This window comes from Schistocerca serialis, chromosome 12, assembly GCF_023864345.2.
Source record: "Schistocerca serialis cubense isolate TAMUIC-IGC-003099 chromosome 12, iqSchSeri2.2, whole genome shotgun sequence".
Classification (NCBI taxonomy): domain Eukaryota; kingdom Metazoa; phylum Arthropoda; class Insecta; order Orthoptera; family Acrididae; genus Schistocerca; species Schistocerca serialis.
This window is the reverse complement of record NC_064649.1, coordinates 60638502-60660525: the sequence shown is the minus strand read 5'-3', so window position 1 is coordinate 60660525 and position 22024 is coordinate 60638502.

The window sequence follows — 22024 nt, the reverse complement described above, 5'->3', positions numbered from 1 at the left end:
GTTCGTTATAGCCCATACCGTGCCGTAAACGCTGCGCGTAGCCAGTAGATGGCAGTGTTTGAAGCAGGTGGCTATTAATATTAGCGAAAGTCATCAAAGTCACTAATATACGTACAATAAAATTTGGAAGCATGAAGATTTACCCATAAAAAGCACGAGTTAACATTACAAAGATGCGCAGTAGTTTGCAAGGAGATAAATTTCTATTCATAATTCTGTTCCCAATGCAGTTCACTTTTTTAATCGGTACTGAAATGTAAAAACAGTTATTACTGCTATAAATAAGCCTGTTGTTTAGCCTGATCGACTAATTACCGTAATTGAACTGAACCTCTGCCTCTGGTGACCATAAATTAATGACGCTTACATAACTGAAAATTTTTACGACTGCTCGTTTGTCTCTTTCGCCAGTTACGCCAGAAAGGGAATTTTTCATTAATTATGGGGACCGGCTAAATGCTCCTATACGATACGAGCGTACTTCAAGTTCTTTTAGAGACGACACAGTCAGTTAAGGACAACTTTTAGTAATAAAGAATGGAAGGAGACCGTAGATAATTTTTTTAAATTTTGAGAGAGGAGAGACAGAATAGTTCACTGGAAATAAGCGTTTCCATGAAAGGCATGTTGAAGACAACAAGGAACTGAATTAAATCAGTAAGGAGATACTCGGAAGCGCTAACTAAACTGGATATGGAATTAAGCATGGGGAACCAAAATTAGAACTTTATGGGTGCCTGAATGACAATGATAGGCGGAAATGACACAGACAACACAACTGGTTGGTACTAATGGCGGGAGTAGCGAAAGTGAAGTTGCGCCTCGATGTGTTTTCTAAGCGTTGGAAGTCCTTGGCATGCATCGCATGCTACCTAAAGCAGCTTAACGTACGTTATAAAAATAGCCTATGGTGTGAATACTGAATTATGGGGACAATCTTGTTGAATAATATTTCTTAGTTTTCATGCTAAATTACCAATTAATAACAGTAAATGTGTGGAGCATATACAGTTGTAGTAAACTCATTTTTAAGTCCAAAATATCCGTAACGTTATTTGCATTACAATGTTAGATTTCTGCGTGATTGTATTTCTACAGTAGAGTAATTTAAGACTATCTTCCGCAAAGGAATAATATCTGTTAGAGCGACGACGTATTCTTTTCCAGTAGAAAAATGGAAAATTAAGCAGTGTAGACCTTCTTGCATTAACAGACCTTAGCAATGAGATTCGTGGGTTAAGATATTGCTTTATCTGGAAGGAATAGTTAAAAAGATCTCTCACAACGAACATTCATTCGCTGCTGCGTCTACATCGCACGAAAATATTTACGATGTCTTATTGAGTTTTGGCCGGCATTGCAGTTCATCTGAAAAGAATTTTCCGCTCTTTAAAACTTTTATAAGTCTGCTGTTGTCTTGTCTTGCCGTTGTTTCATAGTGCAAGCAGAACTTTGCAGATCAGTCTTTCGGTGCAAGGTGCCGCAGTAAAAACAAGCCTGGATGTTATTTCTCCAGTAAGGCCGGAAACGGTGAGAGATACTATAAATATACGAGGGTTATTCCAAAAGTAAGGTCCGATCGGTCGCGAAATGGAAACGACTATGAAAATCCGATAAAGCTTTGCACAGATGTGTTGGGTAGTGTCTCTAGTATAACCCCAGTTAGCATCACGTCGCTCTTCTCATTTCTGAGCTCGCAGTGAGTGCGTAAAGATGTCTGGAAAATAGTGTCTGCCGCCAAGTACGAGGGCCTGGTGAGAAATTTCGCCTGAAGCTATGCAGCCAACATTACATAACTGTCGTGCTGTTTCGTCTTCACGACAATTCTCAGCCGCATTCTGCAGGGGCAATGAAGATGCTCCTGCATCGTTTTCAAATGGAAATGTTAGATTACCCACAATACAGTCCGCAATTGTCTCCCCCTGAGTTTCATCTCTGGTCACATGAACCGCTGTCTTTGACGACAACATTTTGACACAGACAACGAGGTGTAGGCCAGCGTGGAGAATTGGCGGAAAGCACTGGCGGCTGCCTTCTATGATGAGGCTATTGAAAAGTTGGTACAACGCTATGACAAAAGTCTAAGTCAGAACGGCGACTACGTAGAGAAGTAGATGAAAGGTGTAGCTAATTGTTACAAGTAAAACATTTCTGATGTTCACTGTGGTTTCAATTTGGCAATCAATCGGACCTTACTTTTGGAATAACCCTCGTATTTTGTTCTGTCAACTTTGTGCTCTACCATAATTCCGGTGTGTAAGAGTACTCAAAAAATTTTTGTTGATCGTCTTTATACCTTTAGAGACTACTCTTCTTCTATTCATTTAACGGATAACACCCTATTTGTCATATGTACATAGCTAGAAGCAGCCGATTTTTATTCTGGGTTATATGTGTAGGCTCCCACAAACAAAGAAATAAGTCATTTATTACCAACACATCAGACCCACACTGAACTTTTTTGCTAAGCCATATGGAAATTTTTGGCCTGTCAGATGGACTTCTCAAAACGATTTTAAATTTGTGAGCGCCTTTGTTGTTAACAGATCTGTTTTTGCAAAGCCACCAATATTAACATATTTTATTTTACATAAATTCGTAGTACGTAACCCGCGAGTAAGCACACGGTGTGTTTCGGAGGATTCATTTTGTTTTTTTCCCCAACGTCGGTGTCTATTCCTTCTTCTTATGCATAGTTTCTCTAATTTTATCTCGGAGGCATTATGAGAGATACACACATAATACGTTAAACTGGCCCGGTAAATATTTACAATAAGCTTAATGCAGGATTGCAGTCTGTCCTTCTGAAGCGTTTAAAATCTCACGAACAGTCTGTGTAGCAAATAAAAATATTCACAAGAGTCAATACCGCGTCAGCTTTTTCTACACTCCTGGAAATTGAAATAAGAACACCGTGAATTCATTGTCCCACGAAGGGGAAACTTTATTGACACATTCCTGGGGTCAGATACATCACATGATCACACTGACAGAACCACAGGCACATAGACACAGGCAACAGAGCATGCACAATGTCGGCACTAGTACAGTGTATATCCACCTTTCGCAGCAATGCAGGCTGCTATTCTCCCATGGAGACGATCGTAGAGATGCTGGATGTAGTCCTGTGGAACGGCTTGCCATGCCATTTCCACCTGGACGTGCAGACCGCGTGAGACGACGCTTCATCCAGTCCCAAACATGCTCAATGGGGGACAGATCCGGAGATCTTGCTGGCCAGGGTAGTTGACTTACACCTTCTAGAGCACGTTGGGTGGCACGGGATACATGCGGACGTGCATTGTCCTGTTGGAACAGCAAGTTCCCTTGCCGGTCTAGGAATGGTAGAACGATGGGTTCGATGACGGTTTGGATGTACCGTGCACTATTCAGTGTCCCCTCGACGATCACCAGTGGTGTACGGCCAGTGTAGGAGATCGCTCCCCACACCATGATGCCGGGTGTTGGCCCTGTGTGCCTCGGTCGTATGCAGTCCTGATTGTGGCGCTCACCTGCACGGCGCCAAACACGCATACGACCATCATTGGCACCAAGGCAGAAGCGACTCTCATCGCTGAAGATGACACGTCTCCATTCGTCCCTCCATTCACGCCTGTCGCGACACCACTGGAGGCGGGCTGCACGATGTTGGGGCGTGAGAGGAAGACGGCCTAACGGTGTGCGGGACCGTAGCCCAGCTTCATGGAGACGGTTGCGAATGGTCCTCGCCGATACCCCAGGAGCAACAGTGTCCCTAATTTGCTGGGAAGTGGCGGTGCGGTCCCTTACGGCACTGCGTAGGATCCTACGGTCTTGGCGTGCATCTGTGCGTCGCTGCGGTCCGGTCCCAGGTCGACGGGCACGTGCACCTTCCGCCGATCACTGGCGACAACATCGATGTACTGTGGAGACCTCACGCCCCACGTGTTGAGCAATTCGGCGGTACGTCCACCCGGCCTCCCGGATGCCCACTATACGCCCTCGCTCAAAGTCCGTCAACTGCACATACGGTTCACGTCCACGCTGTCGCGGCATGCTACCAGTGTTAAAGACTGCGATGGAGCTCCGTATGCCACGGCAAACTGGCTGACACTGACGGCGGCGGTGCACAAATGCTGCGCAGCTAGCGCCATTCGACGGCCAACACCGCGGTTCCTGGTGTGTCCGCTGTGCCGTGCGTGTGATCATTGCTTGTACAGCCCTCTCGCAGTGTCCGGAGCAAGTATGGTGGGTCTGACACACCGGTGTCAATGTGTTCTTTTTTCCATTTCCAGGAGTGTATATCTATACCAACAAGTGGTTCAACGTTGTTACCAAAATCGCCAAAAGTAGTTAATCGATTTATTTCAAATTTTTGCACGATACTTCTAATACACTTTCGGACGGACACAGGCTATATATTTTTAATATACGAACATGTATCAGTATTTTATACTGCTATATAAAGACAAGTCGTTGTTTAGCTTTGTTACGAAAAATCTCGGAAAGTTATTGTGTTCACTGTGTTGTTTCTTTCGCTTCGCTGCCCATTTGCATCCTGGTCTCTTCTGCGTTGTGGTGTCAAATTTATGTTTTTGATGATGTTCCTGAATTCGGTTCTGTTTTCTGCATCGTTTACTGTTACGTGTGCTTGTGTGAGGTCCTCTTCAACTTTTTTTATCCATTTTGTTTTTCCCCTGCCTGAGTTGATGACTTTAAGAATTCGCTTTGAAATTCTGTTTTCATTCATCCTGTGGATATGTCCGTAGAGCTGCATTCTTCTTTTCCTTATTGTATCCATCATCTCGTCTGTCTATTTATATAATTCTGATGCTGGTCTCTTCTTCCAGATTCCTTGCTCTTGTATCGGCCAAAAATTTTCGTGAGAATTTTCCTTTCTTCTTTCTCTATTTCTTTGATTTTAGTTTGCCCACCTATTTGTGTTGTTTCAGATGCATTCAGTGCCTCCGGAAGTACGACAGTGTTGTAGTGCCTTAATTTTGCGTTAATGGATTTGGACTTTTGTTATAATAGTTCCACGTGAGTTTATATGCTTTCTGTAGTCTTTTTTTATTCTTTCCTCATTGGCCTTTAGGTTGATCCGTGATGGCTGGATTATTTCTCCCAGGTACTTAAAATGTGGTAGGTTTTCCCATGGGTTGTCACAATAGGCGATTTGTCTTATGGCACTCTTTCTATGTACTTTTAATGTACTGTTAATGTTTTTGTGGTGTCAGCGCCAGACACCACACTTGCTAGGTGGTAGCTTTAAATCGGCCGCGGTCCATTAGTACATGTCGCACCCGCGTGTCGCCACTGTCAGTGATCGCAGACCGAGCGCCACCACACGGCAGGTCTCGAGAGACTTACTAGCACTCGCCCCAGTTGTACGGACGACTTAGCTAGCGATGCAACACTGACGAAGCCTCGTTTATTTGCAGAGAAGATAGTTAGAATAGCCTTCAGCTAAGTCAATGGCTACGACCTAGCAAGGCGCCATAGCAATTGATAGTTATCGTATGAAGCATGTCTCATCAAGAACGATGTATACAAATGATGGATTAAAGTTAAGTATTCCAGCAGCTACGTACTTTTCTTTATAGCGTTCATTACGTATCCTCACCTGCGTGAGCTTATAGCGTGCATTTCGGCCTTCTCTAGCAATATAACAGTTTTACTATTTTTATTATTATTATTATTATTATTACTATTATTATTGTTATGATTAAATATCCAAGCAATGGCTTGGATTGCGACGCTGGATGTTTTGCTTAGGATTTAAAGACGGAGCCCCTAGGCCACGATGATATATTTTGGTTCAAATGGCTCTGAGCACTATGGGACTTAACATCTATGGCCATCAGTCCCCTAGAACTTAGAAATACTTAAACCTAACTAACCTAAGGACATCACACAACACCCAGTCATCACGAGGCAGAGAAAATCTCTGACCCCGCCGGGAATCGAACCCGGGAACCCGGGCGCGGGAAGCGAGAACGCTACCGCACGACCACGAGCTGCGGACACCTATTTTGCATACGTAGTTGTTGTTGATGTTGTGCTCTTCAGCCCTGAGACTGGTTTGATGCAGCTCTCCATGCTACTCTATCCTTCATCTCCCAGTAACTACTGCAGCCTACATCCTTCTGAATCTGCTTAGTGTATTCATCTCTTGGTCTCCCTCTACGATTTTTACCCTCCACACTGCCCTCCAATACCAAATTGGTGATCCCTTGATGCCTCAGAAGACGTCCTACCAACCGATCCCTTCTTCTAGTCAAGTTGTGCCACAAACTCCTCTTCTCCCCAATTCCATTCAATACCTCATCATTAGTTATGTGATCTACACATCTAATCTTCAGCATTCTTCTGTAACACCACATTTCGAAAGCTTCTATTCTCTTCTTGTTCAAACTATTTATCGTCCATGTTTAACTTCCATACATGGCTACACTCCATACAAATACTTTCAGAAACGGTTTCCTGACACTTAAATCAATACTAGATGTTAACAAATTTCTCTTCTTCAGAAACGCTTTCCTTGCCATTGCCAATCTACATTTTATATCCTCTCTACTTCGACCATCATCAGTTATTTTGCTCCCCAAATAGGAGAACTCCTTTACTACTTTAAGTGTCTCATTTCCTAATCTAATTCCCTCAGCATCATCTGATTTAATTCGACTACATTCCATTATCTTTTTGCTTTTATTGATGTTCATCTTGTATCCTCCTTTCAGGACACTGTCCGTTCCATTCAACTGCTCTTCCAAGTCCTTTGCTGTCTCTGACAGAATTACAATGTCATCGGCAAACCTCGAAGTTTTTATTTCTTCTCCATGGATTTCAATACCTACTCCGAACTTTTCTTTTGTTTCCTTTACTGCTTGCTCAATATACAGATTGAATAGCATCGGGGAGAGGCTACAACCCTGTCTCACTCCCTTCCCAACCACTGCTTCCCTTTCATGTCCCTCGACTCTTAGTAGCAACACTTATTTATCATTACTATTCCTGTACATTGTAAAAAACTGGCCAAGTACAAGCAACGTCGAAGTTTCGATATTCGGCCAAAATGTAAACAAACACCAGTAGAGTAAAGTCAGGTGAGAATTCCCGGTTCGAGCTAGGCGAGCATTACGCCCGTGCCCACGCAGCCTCAAGCGTGCCCCGAAACTTGAGAAGTGCGTTCTCGACGTGACAGGGTCAGAGGTACAGCGGCGAAAATGTTGCACTCCTTCGCTCTCCGGGCGTGCTCCGGCAGTTTAAAGCTATGGCGCAAGCATTGTCTGGGCCGCAGGTCGAGTTACACGTGTCCTTGTCGCAGATCAGGGTAGGCTGGAGTGACACGTGTGGGGCGCGCCGCCTACCACCACCAGCTGTCACCGCCACGCCTACACGGCGACGGTTCTTCGACCTCCGACACGCGTCTGCAACAGGCGCAGTCTCTCGCCCTGGGCGACGTTGTTGCATCTGTGGGATTGCTGTTGGGCCGTCTGCGGTGTCTCCAGTTCACGACCTGGCGGGAGCGCTACGCCGAAAGAATTCCCTTGTATTTCTTCCCCAGTTAACGTCTCCGCGAACCGCAATTTACCCTCGACCATCTCGTTCGTAGCAAACGGCTGAACGTCATCCCCTCTCTAGACGTAAACAATGATGACAATGAGTCGCATACGTGAGATCATCACAAATATTCTCAAGAGTAACAAAAAGAATCACACTACATACACACACACACACACACACACACACATACACAGTGTCTGACATGGCCCTGGTCTTATCCTCCAGGATCTACTAGTTCTTTCCCAGCAGGAGCCAACTCCCAAAGTAATTCCTGTTTCTCCATGCACCGTTACTCAATTTTTGTTTCCTTCCAAATTCTGCGCCGGATCCTTCCTTTTACTTACTTTTTTTCCTCTTTTTTACTCTCGCCTTGGGGACTTGCATCACGCGACTTGTTTGGCACGGCATTCACGAGTCGTGAAGTTTCAGATCGAACGACTCTGCCAGCCAGCTCGAGAAGGCCTTGGATATCCGCGTCACAGTCCTGGCAGTGGCTACACAGTTAACAACGAAGCAACTTCCACGCGTTTGCGCAGTGTTGCGTTTCGACGTAAACTGTCAGATTTCTTTTTCTCGTTCACGTTCCAGTGCCTCGTCGAAGGCGTGGGGCATCAGAAAGGAATACGTGATCAGTGTGGAATAAGGCTAGAGCCTGGAACGTATTACACAGCACTGTTGGAATGTGCCACCAATTTGCATCACCCCGGTTTCCAGAACTCCTTAAGATAGAAGTTGCCTGTGGATATTGTATCACTGACACAGTCCCTTTGACTGTTCAGCGATGTCACTAAACTCGCCCAAAGATGTAAACAACCATGCATGAGCAGCGCCTATTAGACGGAGGGGATCCGACAGCCGGTTAGTTCCAGTCATTCCACCAGGAAGGAGGTACACGGTTCGTGTTGTCTGTAGTTCAACCATGCCTAGACGGTCAATACCGCGGTTTCATCGCGTCCACATTGTTACTTTGTGCCAGGAGTGGCTGTCAACAAGTGTCCAGGCGTCTCGGACTGAACCAAAGCGATGTTGTTCGGACAAGGAGGAGGTACAGAGAGACAGGAACTGTCGATGACATGCCTCACTCAGGCCGCCCAAGAGCTACTACTGCAGTGCATGACCGCTACCTACGGATTATGGCTCGGAGGAACCCTGACAGCAACGTCACCATGTTGAATATTGCTCTTCGTGCAGCCACAGGACATCGTGTTACGACTCAAACTGTGCTCAATACGCTGCATGATGCGCAACTTCACTCCCGACGTCCATGGTGAAGTCCATCTTTGCAACCACGACACCATGCAGCGCGGTACAGATGGACTCAACAACATACCGAATGGACCGCTCAGGCCTGGCAACACGTTCTCTTCACCGATGAGTGTCGTCGGAGACGTGTTTAGAGGCAACCCGGTCAGGATGAACGCCTTAGACATACTGTCCAGCGAGTGGAGCAAGGTGGAGGTTCTCTGCTGTTTTGGGGTGGCATTATGTGGGCTGACGTTCGCCGCTGGTGGAAATGGAAGCATGGTCATGGAAGCCGCCGTAACGGCTGTACGATACGAGAATGTCATCCTCCGACCGATAGTGCAACCATATCGGCAGCATATTGGCGAGGCATTCGGCATCATGGACGACAATTCGCGCCCCCATCGTGCACATCTTCTAAACGACTTCCTTCGCGATAACAGCATCGCTCGACTAGAGCGGCCAGCATGTTCTCCAGACATGAACCCTATCGAACATGCCTGGGACAGATTGAAAAGGGCTGTTTATGGACGACGTGATCCACCAACCACTGTGAGGGAGTGGGACAATCTGGACCAACAGTGCCTTGATGAACTTGTGGATAGCATTCCACGATATACGCATGTATCAATGCAAGAGGACGTGCTACTGGGTACTAGACGTGCCGGTGTGTAGAACGTCTGAACCACCACCTCTGAAGGTCTCGCTGCATGGTGGAACAACATGCAATGTGTGCTTTTCGTGAGTAATAAAAAGGGCGGAAATGATGTTTACGTTGATCTCTATTCCTATTGCCTGTACAGGCTGTGGAACTCTCAGAACCGAGGTGATGCAAAACTTACTTTGATGTCTGTATTGTCAATCCACTTAATGTTCAACATCCCTCTATACCACCAAAATTCAAACGCTTCGATTCTCTCCTTTTTTATTGTTTCCGCAGCCTATCATTCACTGCTATACAATACTGTGCACCAACCATCCTTTTTTCAAAAGTTTCTTCCGCAACCTGTTCAGATAAAGGTTCTTAGTTGAATACAATATGATAGTGCTATTATTGGGGCAATTTGTTTGATACTGGTAGGCCTACTTTTGTCTGGAATGCCCTCTTCGCCCAACGTAATCGGTCTTTTTTGAGTCGTCCTTGCTTCATCCATCTCGTGCTATTCCTCTTCCAAGGTAGCCGGATTCAGTAACTTCGTGGCTCCCAATTTGGATGTTAACCCTTTCGTAGTTGGCGGGATACGTATGCCCCACTACAGTAGTACGCAGTTTTGGGCCTTGGGACATCTATATCTCAATCCGTCTAGTGCTATCATGTAACGAGACGCTTTCGTAACTTGGAGAAAAATACTGCGGACCACGGGATGGATATATAGAAAACTGTGACCGATCAAATGAAGCGGCATGTGTTTATAGACGGCAGAGTTCTACTGTTTCACGGAAATAAGATCAAATCATCTCTGCGTACCAGGAAATCTGAAGTAACTAATTTTGTCATACATCATCGACATAATTTTGAAACATGACAAGGACGTCAGTAATTCTGCTGGTTTGTACGTAATTTCTGGGTAGTCGGGCGTTGTTGCCCCAGAATAGTTCACGGAAAGTGTAAAACATAGCTGTGTGGTATGTCAAAGTCATTATCAAATATTATGTTGAAAATCTGTTGTGGTATTTCATGATTTTCCTCTTCAGAGGAAAGAATGAATTTCGGTACTCATTTGTTATACATCTTCCATAATTGGTATCCTGATAAAATCATTCTAAGATTAAAAATCTTACTCTGGAAATATTAGGTTCACATGAAAACATGATCCTACTTTCCAAAACCAGTCAGTTTAAAAAATTTTTGGTAGTAAAAGTGTGTTATTTATAAGAAAGGATGACAGGTTTTGACCTTTTATTTTTCGAATAAATACATTTTAACCATTAAATGGTTAAGTAAGTCTACAGCTAAACTCATTTGTGCTTCTCCTCATAATTTTTGTCCTTCTTATCAACCCATACTGCTTGTTTATTAGACAGGTCATTCCATTTAACAGTTCCTGCATTTATTCCTCACAGGGTCTGAGGATAGCAATGTCATCAGTGCAAATTATCATTGATAGCTTTTCACCCTGAATTTTAATTCCACTGCTGAGGCATTCTGTCTCTACTGTCGTGGCTTCTTTGACGTATGGATTGAACCGTAGGACGAAAGAGTTAAACATCTATCCCATACCATTGCTAGTCCAAGCACTTTTTTCGGTTGTACATTCCCTTTCTTAACTTTCTTTGTTCTTGTACATACAATGCATTTCTCATATTCAGCTTACACCTGCTTTCGAGAGAATTTGGAACACCACACAGCATTTTACGCTACCGGATGCTTTTTCGTGGTCGACAATTCTATGAACGCGTCTTGACTTTTCTTAAGTCCTGCCTCAGTTCAAGCGCTACATCAGAACTTTATCTTAGTGCCTTCAGCTTTCGCAAAGCCAAAATTATCGCTGTCTACGGGATCCACGCTTTTCTATTTCTCTGTCTAACACAAGGCGAAAACTGAGAATAATGTCAGGCTGGTTTGTTTATTGTCACAGATGATGTGTAATTTGTCTATTGAATAGGTAAAGGAAGAAAATGGTTCTAAATGGTTCAAGTGGCTCTGAGCACTATGGGACTTAACATCTGAGGCATCACTCCCCTAGAAATTTACTTAAACCTAACAAACCTAAGGACATCACACACATCCATGCCCGAGGCAGGATTAGAACCTGCGACCGTAGCGGTCGCGCGGTTCCAGACTGATGCGCCAAGAACAGCTCGGCCACAGCGGCGGGCTTTCTGTTCCCATTCTTTCAATGTGGTCATACCATTTAAGCATATTACTCTCCATACTTTCATTTAGGGCCTTGAAATGCAGAATGCTCCGTATTATTTCATTCTTTATCCTGTCGCTTCTCGTCTTACCGAGTATCCTTTGTATAAAGTGCATCTCAGTTATTTATATTCTGCTCAGATATTTCTTTGTCCATGTTCAACATTCTGAATCCACAGGTCAAAATCGACATATAATTTCACTTGTACATTATGGTCTTTGCTCTGGCTGGCATTTTGCAGTTTCTAATTATGCTCGACCCACAACAATAATATTTCTAACAATATCTATTCTCGCCCAAACTTCATTTATGATGTTTCCTTTCTTGATTACTTTACTTCCTAAATACCTGAAAGGATATACTTCTTTAATAATTTCTCCAATGAAAGTTATATCCTTCATTTTTCATTTTTTGCTAATTTTGATTTTGTCACTTTTTTCATGCCTACTTCTTCAATGACTATTTGGCAGGTGTTTAGTTGTTCTTCCAATTTCTGCTCAATTTCTTCACAAATCATGTCATATCTGCATATGCTTTGATTTTCATATCGTTTGCTGCTGACCCTTGGCGAACTTTCGTTATGATGTTTTCCGTGACTATATTGAATATCTCTTCCTTGCCGAACCCTTCTGTCCGTTTGATACCATTCTGATTTATTGCCGTCCTTTTGAACATGTTTCTGAATCCCAGTTACATTCCTTTTGACAGTTCCGGTCTATTCAGACGTTTCCATCTCTCTTCCCTTCTCACAGTGTCATAATCATTTTTTATATCTATTACTGCAACTACGGTGTCTTTCCTAAACTACATTTCCATTCTACAGGACATTTTTAGTTGATGTTTCAGGTCTAAATCCTTTAGTCTTTGAGTTAATAATCCGAGCAAAAGCAACGTAGTTATGGTTTTACGTCTTCAACCATAAAGGGTTTACGTGTTAAACGTCAAATATTTAACACATTAACTCTTTTGAAAGTAATCAGACGTTTAAAGTTTTATTTATAGGAGGTCGATTATTTTTAAAGACTCGCTGGTTGGAGGGGTTAGGGCATGTTATTGGTTCGCAGAGAATTGGGATACGGATTCATCACGTAAGGCGCCAGGACAAAATCCTACAAGCAACGTCATTTTTCACCTTATAGTCTGGAATTATTTTCGTTTGCTGAGGCTATATTTGTACAACAGCGTGTACTAAATTTCTCCTTGCGCCTACAAGTTGATACTATGGAGTATTTTTAAGCAGATGAGGAAAACACCAATAGAAAGGTAAATTGTATAGGAAATATGAATAGTAGCAGGACTGCACGTCATGTGTCTGTGAAGCTGCTACAGCACTGCAGTAGTGTTTGGTTGGGCATTCGGGTCACGGGCCGCCCTTATGTGGACGACCGCCGGTAGCTTACAAACTACTTCCTGGTGCCACCGACGCCCGCAACCACAGAAATTTCGGCTGCTTCCCGCGTTCCATACCGTCAGCTGTCCCGTATCCGGCCAGGTGTGGGACATGAAGGCAGACCCACTCGTTCACGAAGGGTGGGTGCGCTGACCAACTGCGCGGGGTAACATCGATGGCGACAGGAAGTACTGAAATGCTTGCGCGTATTGTCTACTAGCTGCAGAGCCCATCGTTAGCCTCGATGTTTAATATCTGCATACAAAGTGACTGGCCCTGTGCGTTGTTGACACAGCAAATGCAAGCCGCACAGGAAACTGCAACCCCTTTAAATCTAACGAGATATCTGAAACACGGGGTCTTTACGGGATGCGACGAATGAATATGTCTGCTTCCGGTTCTGACTTTTGCAAATATACACCAATTTCGAACCAAAGTTTAGTAATAACAATTAAATAGCAGATTACGCTTTGGTTCTTTCTCCAACTACAAATGAAAGTAACAGGTTCACATGTGTAATGATAATCTCCCTAAAATATGACTGTAAAATACAGGGTGATTCACGAAGAGATGCAAATATTTTAATATGTTATTCTACGAGTGAAACTAAAGAAAAAAGTCCAAGTAAACATTGGTCCGCAAATGTTTACTTACGGAGTTATGGCTAATAAAAGATTTTGCCTGAAATTTAGCCACTTCGCTAACAGGAAGCCCTCGCAAAACTGTACGAGGTTAAAGTAAAGCACGACTTCCATTTATTTTGTTGTTATTGATCTGGTGAATCTACGAAAACATGACCCAGACGTGTATCCGCAGCCGTTTTCAAGCCTAAGTGGAGACCCCGTCCCCCGTAACATTCGAAATACTCCATTAATGGTTCGTGCATTCGGAATCCCTCGAGTTGGATAATGTACGCGATATTCGTTAACTGCAGCCATAGCAGTAACATCACATTTGCCATAAATAATCACAATATTGGCAGATTCCTCTGTCGTAAATCTGAAAGACATCCGTGTTTCATAAATAATCTACAAACTACAACAGTTACTATGTGGTTCCACTTAAAAACACAGTTGTTATTACGTCCTTTCACTGAAAAATAAAGAAAACTAACTCGTTTCAAGGTTAGGAAAAGACAGAAGAAACACACCAACGGTTTCCAACAATGACATAAACGCTTTTACATTGTTAATGGAAAATCAATAACTTTACTTTTATAACTCTGGATGTTCTGCAAAACCACTGAAGATACATGTCTGGGACATGTTTTATTAGATTCACCAAACCAATAACGACAAAATAAATGGAAATCGTGCTGTATTTTAACCTCGTACAGTTTTGCGATGACTTCATATTAGCGAAGCTGCTAAATTTCAGGCAAAATCTTCTATTAGCCTTAACTCCCGAACTAAATATTCTCGGACCTATGTTTATATGAAATGTTTTCTTTAGTTTTACTTGTAGAATAACATATTAAAATATCTGCGTATCTTCTTGAATCACTCTGTAGATACTTTTATTATTTCAGTACGCTCAATTTTCTGCAAGAAACATCTTGACTCTTAAAATATGTACATATGCCCAATAAGTGAATATTTCACATACTTATTAACATTTCGTAAAATTTAAATACATGTTTACAGTCTTCTATTGTTTCAGCTCACTGTTTTAAGTACGGCTGTCTTTAAGCACTACTCGAACTGTTCGAATAGTTTATGTCACAGTTCGGGAAATATCGGGTTCTATTCGATTTTTTGATCGGCCCGTGATCTAGTGAATTTGTTTGTATTATATTCACGGCCTGCGTTTGCATGGCACTGTGGATTTCAATAATAAAACTAACTGTGAAACAGGGACTAAAGTATCTTCTAGGCTGTACGTCACATGTAACAAAAACAGTTATAAATAAATAAGAGTTTGCAATCATGTTTCTGCCAAATTCTTGAACTTTCGCTCGTTGTGCTATCTAGTATCGCCTGATGGTACCATGTCCAAGACGGGTATTGCCGCTGTAATTTATTCTCACGGTAGGAATTACCATCAGTTTACCACGATACATATCGTTTCTAGGCATTTAATTTTAGAGAAGTCTGATGACAACCTTCGCTCCTTGTATATTACATACAAACATGTTTCAAATTAGATTACGAAATTTATGTACAGTGTGATCTTCCTCTTGTCTTGAAGGTAATGTGCACGATATTATATCAAGATCGGGACAGAATTGTAGATTTGTATGAATTGCAAACTAACTAAGTCACTTACCTAAGAAACGGGCACTCTTTTAGCTTATCACGGCGAAGTAATATACTGTAGGACTACCGTCTCTACTGAGCGAAGTTGGATGGGAGCTTAGAAACATGACTTCAGATTATGGGTTCTCTCCGGGATGGTTGCTTTCCGCAGACCGTGGCATTTGCTACCCGTCCTTGCCCTTGCTGCCTCTACTCAAATCATCGTCGACAAGGGATTAAACACTGATCTTGCCTCCTCCTCCTCCTCTCTCTCAAACTGTAGAACCTAAGGAAAAATGGTTCAAATGGCTCTGAGCACTATGGGACTTAACATCTTAAGTCATTAGTCCCCTATAACTTAGAACTAGTTAAACCTAACTAACCTAAGGACATCACACACATCAATGCCCGAGGCAGGATTCGAACCTGCGACCGTAGCAGTCGCGCAGTTCCGGACTGCGCGCCTAGAACCGCGAGACCACAGCGGCCGGCTGTAGTACCTAAGAGACTGACATAATGCTGACAATAAGGCACTAAAAATGTAAAATAAATTGTAAATGCTTATTTTCTCATTTATCTCTATTGAATTTAATATAATCACAATATTTTTCCAATAATTTATCTTCACGTTGAAGCTCACTCTTGCGTTCATGTTTCAAAATGATTTTGTTTTTGGATGGGTTTCGTCTTGAGTGATCACAATTTCTTGTCTTTTTTCCGTTTTTTTTCCCCCAGAGATAATTCGTTTAAATTACTGCATCTTCGATGGATTTATTTATTTGCTTTCTGCTGAGTAAAACACACAGATACAAACACACGCTATCTTTTACACAGAGTTTTCCAATTCTCCATGGTTGCAGATTACAAACTGTAAAAGAAACCACAGCGTGTTTTCAAAACATATGTTTTTGTTTTTATTTTCAATTTTTGAATGCTTCAGTTTAAAAACTGAAATTCCTTATCAAGAAAAAGAAACGAAAAAAAGGAAATGAGAAACCCACCAAGGATGCTACAACATCGGCGAAATATGACTAGAACTTTTTTGAAAAAAAAGGAATAACTTTTTTCGACAAAGCTGTAATTATTTATCCAAAACCAAATCACAAAAATTATTTTAGCTAAATTTAGTTGTTTTTTCTTACCTGATATAAGGATCGAATATATGCAGGTTAAGTATTACATACGGAAAAAAACAGAAAGTACGGCCTATGTGTAATTCGAATAAATGGCCCTAATTCCGAAGGCTGGCCGTTAACATCAATGATATTCGGTGCTACTGAGGGCGAAGTCCCTCCCTTCCCCCGACTACAGAATCGAATAACTTAACCGGTTAACGGGACTGAAAAGTGAAATTCTAGCCAGGATCCATTTTCGTTTACTGTAGGTCATTCCAAAGCAGATATTCCACGAGAAGAAATTCCACAAGAAGCGAAGCTGTCAAGAAGAGATCGTTAACTTGCCGATCTCTTCATAAACGGAACACAGGACGTACAGACAGTTTTAGCTTTCCCATGAGTAAGTATCAGATACCTGAACAAGAGCGCGAGCCAGAAAACTTCAGAATGTTCTCATCACGGAACAAAGTACCCTCCGACAGCACAACGACACCTGCATCTTCATCTATGTATGCATAAATGCTGTGCAAGACACTACACGGCGCGTGGGGCAGGGTGCCTTGCACCACCACTAGCCATACGATTTACACCCAATCATCGGTTCAGTTGGACTACAGGACCCAGTCTGTTTTCAGGTGAACACAGCCCACACCATTATGGAGCCATCACCAGCTTGCACAGTGTCTCGCTGAGAACTTGGGTCCATGGCTTCGTGGGTTCTGCACCACACTCGAACCATACCATCAGCTCTTACCAACTGAAATCGATAGTAATCTGACCAGGCCACGGTTTCCCAGTCGTCTAGTGTCCAACCGATATCGTCAAGAGCCAAGGACAGGTGTTGTAGGCGATACCGTGCTGTTAGCAAAAGCACCCATAGTCCATTAACGCCAAATTTAGCCACACTCTCCTAACGGATACGTTCGTCGTACGTCCCACATTGATTTCTGGTGCTCCTTCTCGCAGTGCTGCTTGTTTGTTACCACTGACAACAAAACGCAAACGCCGCTGTTCTTAGTCGTTATCTGAAGGCCGTCGGCCACTGGGTTATCCGAGGTGAGAGGTAATGCCTGGAATGTCTCAAATCTGGTACTCTTGGCACGCTCTTGACATTATGGATCACAGAATACTGAATCTCACAACGAGCTACGAAACTGAATGTCCTGCATGTGTAGCTCCAATTACTATTCCTAATTCAGAGTCTCAATTCCCGTAGTGCGGTCATGATCACGTGGGAAGCATTTTCACATGAGTCATCGGACTACAGAAGACAGCTCCGCCAATGCAATGCTCTTTTATACCTTGTGTACCTGATGCTAACGCCATCTGATATGTGCCTATCGCTAGCCCGTTACTTTTATTACCTCAGGCGTAGCTGTAACGAGATAGTCGTACTGTGACCATCTACTTGCGATATCCCCAGTGATGGAGTTGCTGAAGTTCAATCTCCGTCGTGAACGGTTGTTTCTGGATTACAGCACGTCTTACCTAACTGTGCAGATGCTTACAACAACTGTTCTTACTTGATCGCTACGGTCGCAGGTTCGAATACTGCCTCGGGCATGGATGTGTGTGATGTCCTTAGGTTAGTTAGGTTTAAGTAGTTCTAAGTTCTAGGGGACTGATGACCTCAGATGTTAAGTCCCATAGTGCTCAGAGCCATTTGAACCATTTGAATCTTACTTGATCTGTTTTTCCCGCACCTAGAGACACTCAGAGTTTGATTCTTTTGTTGACGCAAAGCGAGGGCTGCGTACCTAGAACACCGGACTCGATTATCTGCAACACCGGCAATTAGTATCTACGACTCACACGGTTTTGCCAAAGCCCTTCAGGCAAATGACGGAATGGTTCCTTGGGGAAGCACAGGTCCCATCCGCCGCTCAATACGAGCTTGTACTCCATCTGTAATGGATTCACCCACGACAGGATATTCAACATTGTTTTCAACACTATAAGAATTTTACACAAGGATGCCGCCGAGAAAACCTTGATGTTCTCCTCCTCCATGGCTATGGTGCCGAAACCAGGGTGATGTATTTTCGGTAAGGAAAACAGTCTAGGTTGAAACTGACAGCAAAACCTTTATTAACGCGTTTCGCCCTTTTGAGTCATCTACAGAATTTCTTTGGAAACTGCGGGTAATGCATTAGTCATAAATAAACAAATTCTAGAAATGTCCCGATAAGGAGCTAAGCATTCATAAATATTCCGCTGCTGTTTGCACTATAGACAGCTTTTCTTATTTTTTGATGTCACAGTTGACAACAGCCTGCAGTTTAATCACAATTAGGCATAGCCGGCACCTGGAGACAGCAAAGTGTGTGCCGCCGATGTAGAAATTACATTGTTTCATATCCAATCTAGGCGCTCGGTATCACTCGTGCCGATGACCTGTCGAATAATGGCGTATTGTTTTGAGACGTTAGGATAGCTGGTCAGAGTTTTCTTGAAATTTTTCGTGTGGAATATTATACTTACAGTTGCCACTCACACTATTTCTACGTCTCTCTCTCTCTCTCTCTCTCTCTCTCTCTCTCTCTGTGTGTGTGTGTGTGTGTGTGTGTGTGTGTGTGTGTGTGTGTGTGTGTGTCAACAGCGCTGAAGTGGAATGCAAGATAGTGCGCTTCACTTTAAGAGGACCTCGAAAATTTATTCGTAGCTGTCGCGGGTACTGAAAACTGCACTCTGACTGTTTATGTTACTATGACGCTGGTCTTTATAGCCATATGTGGAGTATTAATGGATCTGATGCAAACAGAAGCCAGAAGCAGTCGAATCACTATCAAAATTGTTTACGAGATGTTGATTTTTCCAGTGCCGACCATCTGACGTTCTCATAACGAAATAAGTAATTACTGGCAGTAAACTGAGTTGAAAAGATTCGCAAGATAGTGATATGCAAATATATAGATGTAAAAGGATGGTGCATTGGAGACACTGTCATTTGTACTCAGGTGTTTTTTGTGAGAAGGATTCCGTTGTGATTATGATAGCAAGAGGCATGGTAGCTGGTGCTAGGCTCATAGGACATCCATTTCGGAAATCTTTAGGGAATTCAATACTCGGAGATTCACTGTGTCAACAGCGTTCCGAGAATACCGAACGTCAGGCATTACCTCTCACCATGGTCATCGCAGTGGTCGACGCCCTAAACTTAACGACCCAGGGCAGTGGCGTATGCGTTGTGTTGTCCTAGATAACAGACAAGCAACACTGCATGAAATAACCGCAGAAAACAATGAGGGATGTATGGCCAACATATCCGGTACGACAGTGTGGCAAAATCTGGCGTTAATGGGATAGGGAAACATATGACCGAAGCAACTGGCTTTGCTAACTGCGTGACGACTGCAGCTCCTCTCCTCGTATCGTGACCATATCGCTTGGACACTAGACAACTGGGAAACCTTGCCTTGGTCAGATGAGTCTCGACCTCAGTTAGGATTCGAGATGTGTGCAGACAGCACGAAGCCATGAACTCAAGTTGTCGACAAGACACTGTGCACGCCGATGGTGGTTACGTAATGGTGTGAACTGTGTTTACATGGAATGAAGTGATCCAAATGAGGTGATTACTCATTGGAAGTGTTTATGTTCGGCTGCTGTGAAACCCTTCACAAGATTCATAGACTTCATATTCCCAAACAGCGATGGAATTTTTATAAATAATAATGCGCCATGTCACGTGGCCACAATTGTTCGTGATTGGTTTGTAGAACATTCTGGACAGTTCTAGAGATGCCTTGGTCAGATGAGTCTCGACCTTAGTTAGGCTTCGAGAGGTGTGCAGACAACACGAAGCCATGGACTCAAGTCGTCGACAAGGCACTGTGCAAGCTGATGGTGGTTGCGTAATGGTGTGAACTGTGTTTACATGGAATGAACTGATTCAAATAAAGTGATTACTAACTGGAAGTGGTTATGTTCGGCTACTTTGAAACCCTTCACAGGATTCATAGACTTCATATTCCCAAACGATGCAATTTTTATAAATGACAATGCGCCATGTCACGTGGCCACAATTGATCGTGATTGGTTGGTAGAAGATTCTGGACAGTTCTAGAGAATGATTTGGCTGTACAGATTGCCCGGTATGAGTCCCGTCAAACATTTATGAGACGTAATGGAGAGGTCAGTTCGTGCAGAAAACCCTGCACCGGCAACATTTTAGCGATTAGGGGCGGCTATAGTGCCAGCATGGCTCAGTATTCCTGCAGGGGGCTTTCAGCCATTTGTTGAGTCCATAGCACTTCGAGTTGCTCCACTATGCATCGCAAGAGTAGATCCGTCACGATATTCGGAGGTACTGCATGACTTTTGTCACCTCAGTGTGCAGATCAAAAGAGAAAAAGTTCATAGAGGAGAATCGGTGTTCATCAGGACACTTCCAAATTTCTTAATTTCCGTTTTACCTCGGAAGACGGTAGAAAACCTGTAAATGCAGTCGGGAGTAAAGAAGTAAGTGTTGGAGGTTAGAATATCTTCGTCGTCTTCATTTTCTTCTTTCCCATAACTTTTATCCCGCCTAGTCTGCTTTTCTGCATTTGGCAAACTTTTGTTTGAGTATTTGTGGCCGAGTGCTCGTCCTGACTTCAGAGCTGTCAAGGAAACCACTGTACGTCATCTTTCCGTGGTCTCAGCAGGCCGCTGTACCTAGCTATGGTCGTTAGCGAGCTGCGCATGTCGATAATTGAGAGCGAATTTCAGCATAATTCCGTAACACCAGAACTCATATCCCTCTCCATTTTCATTTATTGTGGTGAAACAATCTCGATGCCCCTTTCAGCTGCCTCGTCTCCATTTGCGTAAGACTCCCATAAGTTTTCTACTTCTTTGGCACATTTCAAGCTTCCATAGTCTTAACATTATGTTTAAACTTCTTACCGGGTTCTCACCGAAGGAACGGTTTTATATCTCCGCCATCACTTCCCCTCTGCAACGAATGACATAGAAAGGCCAAGTTTCTCTTCTGCAGATACAATGAGGTTGCTTACGTTGACAGTTACCGGCATAGCATGCGCACAAAGAAAGGCATGTCTCGTTCGGATTTGCGTAAAATACGTTTCTCGCTTTCCCAGCAGTTATCTGGGACAGGAGGAGTAGACAAGGTTTTTTACGTGCAGGATTAGCACACTAAGCCAGTTATATTTCGTAAAATGCTGCTTGTAAGACTCGGAATTACGCCTTGGCGTGCGGTCGTACATTTGGTTCTTAGGTGCTGAAGTCACTGGCAAATCCTGTATACACACAATCTCCATCTCAACGGCAAAACGTGTAACACTTTTAATTCGTTTGCATTCCTTTTCAGATCTGATGCGTATTTTACGCAGTCGTGAGCTGTTTTGTGGCGGCACTGCGCACAAGGCGGGTGTGGGATCCTTGAGCCGGAGAACTGGGTTCGATGCTCCGTTACTGCACCGTTGCTCGTTAGTTACACTGTCTGAAAATTTATGCATCACGGGTCTTCGCACCCTCTGCTCTGTAGATATGGACTCAGGGCTACTTTTTTTCTTTATACTCTGCCACAGACTCAACATTACTCCCTTTGCCTGCTGTGTGTATTTTGATAAACATCGCTGCTTTCTAATAAGGTGGAATACAGGCGATGTGCAGGAATGTTTGAACACCACGCCATTA